General features: G+C 35.1%; 1 protein-coding gene across 2 annotated transcripts in view; it reads left to right on the forward strand.

The window, feature by feature from the left end:
• Positions 1–11,600, forward strand: part of DPYD (dihydropyrimidine dehydrogenase) — an 821,052-nt gene that overhangs the window by 166,594 nt on the left and 642,858 nt on the right. The gene's annotated exons all lie outside the window — the stretch shown is intronic.

Consider the following 11,600-nt stretch of genomic DNA (forward strand, 5'->3'; position numbering starts at 1 on the left):
ACCAATATGGATTCCTCTTTTTTTGTTTTTTTATGTTGCTGGTTCAACTGGTTGCTATAGCTAGGATTTCCAGTATTATGTTGTATAATAATGGTGAGAGTGAACATCCTTATCTTGTTCCTAATCTTAGAGGAAAAGGTGTTTTTCATCATTTAGTATGATGTTAGCTGTGGTTTTTTATATATGGCTCTTATGTTGAGTCATGCTTCCTTTAAACCCAGTTTATTGAGAGTTTTTTTCATGAATAAATGTTAAAATCTGTCAGATGCTTTTTCTGAATCTACTGATATTATCATATGATTTTTATCCTTTGTTTTGTTGATACGTTGTATCATGATGATTTGCAAATATTGAACCATCCTTGCATCCCTGGAATACATATGACTTGATCATGGTGAATTATCTATTTACTGTATTGTTGAATGTGGTTTGCTAATATTTTTGTTGAGGAATTTTGAGTCTATGTTCATAAGGATATTGGCCTGTAACTTTCTTTTTCAGTGTCTGTCTTGCTTTAGTATCAGGGTAGTGCTGGCCTAGAGTAATGTTTTTGGAATATTTTTTCTCTCCTCTATTTTTTGGAATAGTTTTATTTATTTAAAAGTTTGTAAAGTCACCTGTCAGTCTATCTGGTCCCACACTTTTTGTTTTTGGTAGTTTTTTGATTACTGATTCAATTTTGTTACTTATAATCAGTGTATTAAGATTTTCTATTTCTTCTTGATTAAGTTTTGGAAGATTGTATGTTTCTAGAAATGTATTTATTTCCTCTAGATTGTTCAGTTGGTGACCTCTCAGTTTTATGACCTCTTCCTTTCAGTTTCCTATTCTTCCTCCTGCTTTTCACCTTACCTGAAAAGATTGTCAGTGGTGTTCTTATGTTTTTTAACATAATATTGTATCTTACTTTGTGTTCATTTTAAATTGATAAAATACATAATAGGTATTAGTACAGACAATTATGAACTGACTGGAAAGAAGTAAAATTATTGAGGGTGTTTTCACACATGATAAAGTCATGCCAATTAAGCTGGTATAAATTTTTATTTCTAGAGAAAATAAGATTCATAATAGATATTTGTATGAATACTGAGACTCTTAATATACTATTTGGATTTGAAAGTTCTCATTCCAAGTTCTCTGGAATAAATAAAAGTAACCAAATTGATAAATCATTATAACTTAAAATATGCATTTCCTACTATTATGCAAAAACTTTTTAATAGGCAAAATTATTTAAGTCTGTTCAGCAAATCTGAACTCCTACAATGTGTGAGAAACTAAATAACAGAAAGGAATATATTATTGAGTATCATGGTGAAGATCGTTTCTCTTTCCTCTTTTGATTGATTTCAGAGAAGGGATAGGTTAGCTTTGAGGAAGGTAATGAAGAACACCAGTGGAAGAGGTAGATTGGATGTGTTTTTACCAGAGAGAAGAAAGCTGAAGGCAATGACAGAAGATCAAAAGAGGAAGGGAAATATAGAGAAAATTTAAGAAGTCCATATTGTATTGCATGAAGAAGCAATGATTGCATTTAGGGTCATTTAGTAGAAGACAGATTAGACTGTAGCCACATTAATTTGTTCACCTAACATTCATTAAGCTTATTCTATTAGTTGGGCACTATGCTAGATACACAGTGATATAAAAAGGAAGAAAAGTGGGCACTTCTCTGAAAGGATTTTACAGACTGGTAGGGGACACAATTGTGCAAATAAATTAATGTAACCAAATACAGAAACAGACAAAAGTAAGGCACAAATGAAAGAACTGATCTTTTCTTCATTGTTTAGGAAAGTTAGAGAATGACTTTTTTGCTTGATGTTAATAAGGATAAGGAAATCACATTTATTGAGCACTTAGTGTATTACAAGATACTCTGCTAGACTCTATGGATATCTGATGTCCTTTAGTCCTTAGGTAACTCTTTTCATTGTTACAGATTAGGAAAGTGGGGCTCATAGTAATTGTGACTTGTTACATAGTAGGGGAGACAGAATTTGAACCCAGGATTTGATTTTTAAGATAATACTATTGCTGTTATAATATTTCAGGAGTCTGCTTGATTTGACAGTTGTTAAAAGATAGTATGACTGCCATGCTTAAAACAAATGGGAATATACACTCATTTTGAAAAGGAATAATACTCTGGGTAATAAGTAATAAAAAGGCTCTCTTTTAGGTAGATTGGAAGGAAAGGATATAGATAGGTATAAATATGCAGAAAGAATCTGAGGCCAAGAAGGAGGGAGAATTAGAGAGAAAACTGAAGTTTTGTTTGATATTTGAAAATATGAAAACTAACAAGAGAAGTCAGTGAAGAGCTTGGGAAAAAAATGAATTTCTCCATTCCTTCTATTACTTATTTGTTCACGAACTCATCATTCCTTGGCAGGAATATGAAAATAACTTGTAGTTCTTTCTTTATACTACCACCAGAATTGAGTTTCTAGAGAATCCCCTGAATAGTAGTAACCTTGATGACTTGCCATTGTCCATTATACAACAGTGTTTAAACTTATCCCAGAATATAAATGTTTTAATCTTTGTCACTCTATGCTGCATTTTACACAAATTCCCAGTGCTGTATTATAATTTACTAAATTTCTTTTGAGTACATCCTGTCTAGAATCTGTGCCATTAATGATATTTTCATTTCAAAGACAAGAATTTACATTTCCAGGATTTCTATTTAGTTCTTTTATTAGCCTCTCATTTTTCTTTCATTTTTACCTCTTTTTGATTCATACAGTTTTATTTTGTTTTTAAGGGATGGTATCCATTCCTTTATTTTATTATTTATTTTATTATAACTCATTATGGGTATTATAAGCTTAGTAACCTTAAGGAGATTTTCAGATTGTTTTCACTTTGTAGTAAATTCAGTTCCTAATTACTGGAGGTCTCTTAATGTGAATTTTTCTTTGTTTTTAGAAATGTTATGTATTTGTTAGTCTTGAGTAACTGTTGTGTTCATTTGCTTTTCTCTTGATGACCTCTCCCTGTCTCATCTGGCAACTCCATGCTTGCTTCAATATCAGTCTCAATGTGCTTGATCTAGAATCATGTCTTAGATTAGTGGATCTTGGAATAATCCCATAGTAATATTGTGTTATTGTATCTGTGGAAACCACCATCAGGGATGGCTTGATGGATGTCTTAGATTCAAGTCTGTATTGTCTCCCTCTTGAATCTCTTTGGCATAGAGCTTTATATAAGTCTCTATAGCGTAGCACATTAATATTTCCCTAGCCCTTACACATGAAATGTAGTGCCATCCATCCAGCCAATGATTTTAAGCAGGGAGTCATATTCCAGTCTCCCATTTCAGGTGGGGCACTTGGTCTCAATTACACCAAAGTAGTTAATTCTAGGCTATTTATGCTTTCTTCAGAATCTGGAGACCATTGGATCTATTGATTCAGTTCTGCTTGCTACTGTGTTTTTATTTATTTTCTTTTCAATTGAGGTATCTCAGTTGTGTGTGTGTGTGTAATATGGCTATATGTTTTGAAAATGAAAATGAGCTTCAAATCAAAATTTTACAATGTCATTTTATTCAAAATTCTTAGAGGACTAGTAAAAGTTTTAATTCAGACTAGATTTCCATGCCTACCCCCCTTCCACTTTTTTTCAAGCTGCTGTCTGTCAGGTACTTCTCTAACTCTTCTGAAGACCTGAGATATTCCCTGAACATATCTGAATACATCATGTAATTATTTCTTTTTCTTTTTGGGAGAGAGAGAGCGAGTGGAGGATAGGGATGGGGTGGGGGATGGGGAGGGAGAGAGAATCTTAAGCAGGCTCTGTGCTCATTGTGGAGCTCTAAGTGGGGCTCTATCCAATGACCTTAGGATCATGACCTGAGCCCAAATCAAGAGTTGGACACTCAACCACCTGAGCCACCCATGTGCCCCACATTATGTACTTTTTTTGTTCCATGCCTTTGGTCAGTCTTCTTCCACTTGAATACACCCTATCATTCTGTCAAAGTCATTATTCTTGAATACCTAATTCAAAAACCACTTTTCATGAAACACTTAAGTCCCTTGATTCTCTCCAATATGAAGTTATTCCTTCCTTTATGCTTGTGAAACATTTTGTACATTCTTTTATCATGTTTTACATACCCATGGTTGTTTAAATATCTAGTGCCAAACAATATGGTTATTGTGTGAAATTATAGGTCACATTCTATTAATCTTTGAAACCTCAGTGTTTAGCATGGTGATAGTTACTTCAAAAATGACTGATAAATAAACACATAGTTACTACTGAAAGAAATGAATTAGTCATTTCTTTTTTTTATTTTTTAATCTTTGTTCATTTTTGATCTGTTAGAGAGAGACAGAGCCTAAACAGGGGAGGGGCAGAGGGAGAGGCAGACATAGAATCTGAAGCAGGCTTCAAGTTCTGAGCTTTCAGCATAGAGCCTGACGTGGGTCTTGAACTCACATGCCATTAGCTCATGATCTGAGCTGAAGTCAGATGCTTAATCCACAGAGCCACCCATACAGCCCAGTAATTTCTTTTCTTCATATCATCTCAGTTTAGCATTTTGAGCTTAACACCAATTTATATATGTAAAATGTTGTAGAAGTGGCAAGACAGTATAAAATTTGTGTGTCTCGCAAATATTCATCTAAAACAGAACATTTTTAAAAATCACTATGTAGTAGTTTCTACATAGTATTAAACAAATATAATTCATTACTTATCTTCTAAATACACCAATATTAGTTTGGATAAATGCAAGCTTCCATTGTTAAATGACTTGGTGGCTAGAGGAGAGAAAATACCATACAGTTATAAGGTTAAGAAGAAGCCATATGGATAAATTTGTTAGATTATTTAAGAGTTAATAAGCATAACATTGGAAGCCAAATGGGCATCGATGATTTAAAAGTCAGGATTGTAGCCATTTTAAGAAGCATAGACTAGAAACATGGAGAGGCAGGACAACAGGAATAAAAATTCTGACCTAATGAGTAGTCAGCATACACTTTGGAGTTTTAGAGCCTTAGGAAAGGTTTGTGTCTGTAGGATTTAGTAATGCTGGCTTATAGGTAGGGTCGTAAGTAAACGTAACGTAAGCCATAAGACTTAGCTCCAGAGACACATGCTACACGTTGGTGGGGTAGGTATGGACAAGAGCAAACAGAATGCACAAGTGAATAAATAAGTGTGTTTTGAATAGCTAATTGTGTTTCAGCACTTTATGTGTTTCTAATGATTCTAAAATAAGTATTATCTCATTTCTCAGATGGAAAAAGTTAGGCATGGAAAGATTAGATGGCTTATCCAAGCCACCTAACCTCTTAGTGGCAATGGCAGGATATAAACCCCTATTTTCTGGGCCAACTCAGTGTTCTTTTGATTATCTTGTGGTATACTTTCTAGAAAAGGAGCTTGGTGTTTCTTCTGGTAGATGCTAAAATGGCATGATGTAGAGAGAAATAAATGGAAATTTCATATTGTAGTATTGGATAGAGGAGGTCAGTTCCTAACACTTAAAAATGGAATTAAATAGCTTTTTTAAGAACTTAATCGAAAATTACGTCAGATGCCAAGAAATACAGAGCGGAGAAAAGCAATCCCCATCACTTAATGTAGCTGAACATTTTGGACCCGAACACAGTTTCAGATATTTTACCATTTTTATTGCTGTGTGTTGGATTTTTTTCAAGTTCTTCATTTTCCTTTTAAAAGAAAAATTTCCACAATGCCAATGAAATTTTAGAAGAGGTCTCACTATAAGTTTCAAATTATGTTCCATTTATTGAAATATTTTTCTCATTCAAAAGAAAATGTTCAGAGTTTAAAATTTTGGTGGTTCTTTTTTGTTTTTAATTTTTTAATGTTTATTCAGTTTTGAGAAAGAGAGACAGAGCGTGTGCAGGAAGGCGGCAGAGAGAGAGAGGGAGACACAGAATCTGAAGCAGGCTCCAGGCTCTGAGTTGTCAGCACAGAGCCCAACACCATGGGTTTGAACCCAAGATCAGTGAGATTGTGACCTGAGCCAAAGTCAGATGCTTAATCAACTGAGTCAGTCAGGCACCCCCAGGATTTTGGTGATTCCTTATCAGCTTTTCCCCAAACTGAAAACTGAATATGGCTCTTATTATTGTTTTTTAAAATATTTTTACTGTCATGTTCCCTTAACATTTGAGAAACCTATGAAAAACACATGAAAAGGATTTCAGATCATGGTCTTTCACTTTAAAGACCACCTAATCACATACCCATTCCTGAAAAAAAAAAAAAAAAAAACAACTGAGACCTAATCAGGTTAATGATTTGATTGGAGTTGTTAGATTTGTCAATAACAGAATAGGACCCAAAAACAACCTTTGCTCAGTGCTTTATCAATGTAGAGGGGCAGTTATGGATTATATTCTTAAATGTGTTTTCCTATGAGAGTTTATTTTATTTTATTTTTTTTACAAATAGTTTATTGTCAAATTAGTTTCCACATAACACTCAGTGCTCATCCCCACAAATGTCCTCCTCCATGCCCATCCCCCCCTCTCCCGCACATCCATCAGTCCTCAGTTTTTGTCAGCATTCAAGAGTCTCTCATGGTTTGCCTCTCTCCCTTTCCCCCACCATTTCCGCCCTTCTTCTCCCCCTTGTTCCTCCGTCAAGTTCCTCCTAATCCTCCTATACGTGCAAACATATGATATTTGTCCTTCTCTGCCTGACTTACTTCGCTCAGCATCACACCCTCAAGGTCCATCCATGTTGCTCCACATGGCCAGATTTCATTATTTCTCATTGCCATGTAGTATTCCATGGTATAGATAAACCACATCTTCTTGATCCATTCGTCCATTGATGGACACTTAGGCTCTTTCCATGTTTTAGCTATTGTGGAGAGTGCTGCTATGAACATTGGGGTACATGTGCTCCTATGCCTCAGCATTTCTGTATCCCTTGGGTAAATTCCTAGCAGTGCTATTGCTGGGTCATAAGGGAGTTCTAGTGTTAGTTTCCTGAGGAACCTCCACACTGTTTTCCAGAGGGGCTGTACCAGTTTACATTCCAACCAACAGTGTAGGAGGGTGCCCGTTTCTCCACATCCTCGCCAGCATCTAGACTTCTCTGATTTGCTCATTTTAGCCACAGAGTTTATTTTTAAGTATATTTGTCTCATGACTGAATATCTGTGATGGGAGATGTCCAGACGTCCATAAGTGAGACAATCACGGGCAGGTGTTCCTTTATCTTGGACAGTGTGTATTATGGGAATTTAGTAGTGCAGACAAAAACGGTTAGGTCCAAGCTTCCTTCTTGGACATTCATTTGGTAAGGGTATGTGGAAAATGATGATCATTTATCCCCCTAAAGAGATTCTACAATTTATATCCCTTTGGAATCCACAGTAAAACTTTGAAAATACTATAAATACTTCTTTTGGAAGCAGATGAATGTAACATGCTTGTTATTCTAGTTGGCTGATCATAAATACTTAATATACTGTATTCAGTACTGAATTATAGCTCTCTAAATTACTTTTAAGTGTATGAAAAGAGAAAGGTCTTAACAAGGCGAAAATATTTCTGTTTGTAGTAATGGGAAGTAAATTACCTTGTAAAAATTTTACTTTTCCCAAGGTAATACTACAAACCCTCAAAATTCAAGCTAGTACAGAGTCCTCTTTCTATTATTATTACTCATTTATTTATTCAGCTGATATTAGTTGAGCACCTGGTCTGGCTAGCTGCTGGAAGTACCAAACTAAATTAGCAGCCTCCCTGCCCTTGTCAGACACCCTCCCCCTCACTCTCCAGCCCCAGGCATCAGGATCTTCCTTCAAACCCTCCAACCTGCTGAGCCTCCTGCCATCTCATGGCATTGACACATCTGTTTCCTCTGCCTCCTCCTTTCCTCTTCTCAATCTAGTTGATTTCTACTCATCCTTGAGATGGCAGGAACTTTCTGGATTCCTTAACCCCATTGCTTTATGCTATTATAATTCATCTTTGTTTGTAAAGAAGTGTTTGTTTTTTAACACCAAGCTACAGAAAGGAAGTATCTGTGTCTGTTTTACTAGCCATTATTTTCCCATGGCCTTGAGCCTAACAGACACTCAAACAATATTTGTTGAATGAATGAATGTCCTCCTGAGACCTATCAGCTATTTGTGGATACAGTTAATTAAAAAAAATAATTATAGAAAAATGTGAAAATGTGGGGATATAAAGAAGTAAATTAATAACCTTTAAAGTGAGAGGAGGAAGGCTTCTGAAGAGGAAATGATACCTGTGTTACATCCTGGAGGATACCCAGGAATTTTTCAGATGAGGAGTATGAGTGAGGAATTATGCTTTCTGTATTAAGGGAAAAGCAAGAGCAAAGGCAGGAAAATGGGAAGAATATGTTTAAGTAAAAATACTGCTTTTGTATTAGCATTACCAAAATCAATACAGTCGTCTTATATATAGAACTTTAACAACACCTCTTCAATAAAAAAGGATTTATACACCCATGTTGCTGGGAGAATAGATTAATATCTGCCTAGCTTGTAAACCAATTTATTCTCAGTAGGATTGTTCTGAGAAGTTCACCTTAAGAAAATAGCAGGAAGGGAAGAGGTGGGACATTTCACAGCTTGAATAAAAATGTGGTACATAAGAAAAATGTATTCTCACCAAGATTATTTCTTAAACAAGTTTCTCTTTTTGTATACTTAACGTTGAAAACTTAGATGTCTAATCATATGAAATTCATTTATTGGAAGAATATCCATCTTAGTTGTGGCAAATAAAGGAGGAAAAACAAGTATACTTCTATCACAGTTTCCCTTGGCAAAAGAGATTCATTTGCCTCTCTGACGACTCCCACCACCCTAGGTTCTAATGCCTCTTTTCATTGTTGACAAATTAGGTTTGCCTACACTAACTACCCAAATGTGTAATTGGTTACTGAAGCAGTCTCATCAAAACTTAATGATGAACTAAAGAAGAGATCACTTGGAGAAATGAAGTAATGATTACTAGGTCATTGGTAGAGATCAGTTTATGCTTGGCTCTGTGGTGTGGTTGCTAATTTCATTATAAACCTTATGGATGTGAGCACTTATATCTTACATATCTTATTCCTCATGATTTCTCCCAGTTATACTTTTATTTTTTCCCAAACTGATACTACTTCACTTCTGTATTCTACAAGCTCCCTTGAATTGGCTTGGAAGATATTTTTCATTTATGTTTTTCATTTATTGAGCATCAACTATGAGCATGACATTGCTGTTGGTGCTCTTCATAATTATCTCATTTAATTTTCACAAGAATCTACACAGTAATTATTATTTTACAATTTCACCATAAAATTGTGCTTCCCAGTCGCTATTGAAAAACAGTGCTCATTTATTCCATTGTATTCTCCATTGTTCATAGATAATCATACATACAGTTTACAGTGATTTACATTATTGAGCACTTACTATAAGGCAGGCACTAAATGTTTTACATGTGTTAATTTTTAAATCATCCCTATAATAGTATTATGCCTAGCTTATAATTAGCAAGATATAGGAGGAAGCTGGGGGCACAAAGAATTTAAGTAACTCTTCTAGAATCACAAAACTAATAAGGATAGAGCTGGGTTTAAATCCAGAATCCATCAAACTACATTTTCTCTTATGGTGTTTTGTGGTAAGTACCTAATGGATGGTATATGGTAAAAGAAGAGAGATCAGTTAAGAGATGATCTATTTGCAGCTGAGGTGAATTCAAAAGTAGTTAGGCAGAGAGCTCTATGCCACTTTCAGTAGATGGTAATAAATATTTCTAGTCTCTCACATAGCATCCTCAAGTCCTGTATTTCTTGACCTGCCCATAAGAGACATAGATATAGAACGCCTGGGTGGCTCAGTCAGTTGAGTGTTTGACTTCGGCTCAGGTCATGATCTCTCGGTTCGTGGGTTCGAGCCCCGCGTTGGGTTCTTTGCTGACAGCTCTGAGCCTACAGCCGCTTTCAGATTCTATGTCTCCCTCTCTCTCTGACCCTCTCCCACTCATACTCAGTCTCTCTCTGTCTCAAAAATAAATAAAACAAAAAAAAATTTAAGAAAAGAGACATTGACATGTACACACACACACACACACATGCACACACACACACAGAGTGTGAAGAAAAAAAAAACACTGTGTTTTTAGCATTATATTGGTGATGAAGCTAGAGGAGTGAACAGATGGTGGTACCTCTAAACTTTCGGCAAGTGTGTGTATCTCCCACCCCTCCATTACCATACCTTCATATCATAAGAATGTGTATTCTTGTCTCTGACTTCTTCACTGTGAGCTTCTTGAAGGCAGAACCCATGTCTTACTCATATTGGTATTACCATCCACCTAAATACCTAGCAAATAAATGCTCTGTAGGTATTTGTTGATGGAGGAAGAAAGGAAGGAAGGAAAGAACAAAGGAAATAATATGTTAAGATTCCACAGAGCATGAACACATTTAAGTTCTATTACCTGTGCTGAAATTCTTCATTCAGCTTTCTTAAATTTAATGGTGCATGTAACATACTATGACAGCATTGTCAGTGTTATAAAGAGAAGCATAGTCGATGGAATTTTCCATTTTTACAAAAATATATATTATTCGCCCCTAGCTTTTTTATTTTCCTGTTTTTACAGTTTAAATCGTATTAAGCTGTAGGCAGCTAATTTTGATGACTATGTTCAAGATATTATTTCTGAACATTGTATCCTTTGGCTTGTAGGCTAATTTTTATAGACTCATTTTTTATAAAAACGCTCTGATAATGATCAGGCCATTGTCACATTAGTTCATTTTCCAAGCAATGCCATTGCCTAAAACTTTGGTCCACCATAAGAAATGAATTAAATTGAGAAGATTAAACATTTATATTCTTATCTGTTTTTCTCCCATATTCATTAATTTCCTGAAATTTCTGCATATTGTTCATGTGCAATGTCAGCATTAAGTCTTAGCCATGAATTTCAAAGAACCGAAATAATGTCTAGTCATTTGAGACAGAACCTAGTAAGAAGGAATACTGGTCTGCACAGCAGGTTTAACAGGGACAATTCTAGCCTTTACTTTTTTTTCCCACAGTATATAATGTTCCATGTGTTGCATAGTGACATAATTATTTTGGGTTTGGTCATGATTATAGATGTCAAATATGTTTTTATCTATTATGACTCCTATTTGTGATAATACAGAATGTTTCTAATTGCTTTTATTTTGTCTGTCTGGTATTTCCATTGGAAAGAATAATCTTCCTGATTTCTTGATGGGTTATTTACATATAAGAAAATGCTTTGTAAAGATGTCATGATCTGCAAATATTATTGCTGGGTACTTTTTAAAGTAAATGAGGAATTTTGTTAAATTGCTTTAAGGTAGCCATTTATGGACTGTATTGCATAATAATGGCTATAATATGCATGGCTTTTATGTGTTATATCAGAATATTTTCTCAGGTTCCCTGAAGCTACTGGCTATTATTGTGAGAAGAAATGAAATGATGATACCCACAGGCTGGGCTTTGGAGAAAGTCAGACCTGGATAAGAGTCCTGAATCTGAATTTTACAAACTGTGAGGCAAGCCCTGACATTAT

This window comes from Hyaena hyaena, unplaced genomic scaffold (genome assembly GCF_003009895.1).
Source record: "Hyaena hyaena isolate Hyena2069 unplaced genomic scaffold, ASM300989v1 scaffold_32, whole genome shotgun sequence".
In the NCBI taxonomy this organism is placed as follows: Eukaryota; Metazoa; Chordata; class Mammalia; order Carnivora; family Hyaenidae; genus Hyaena; species Hyaena hyaena.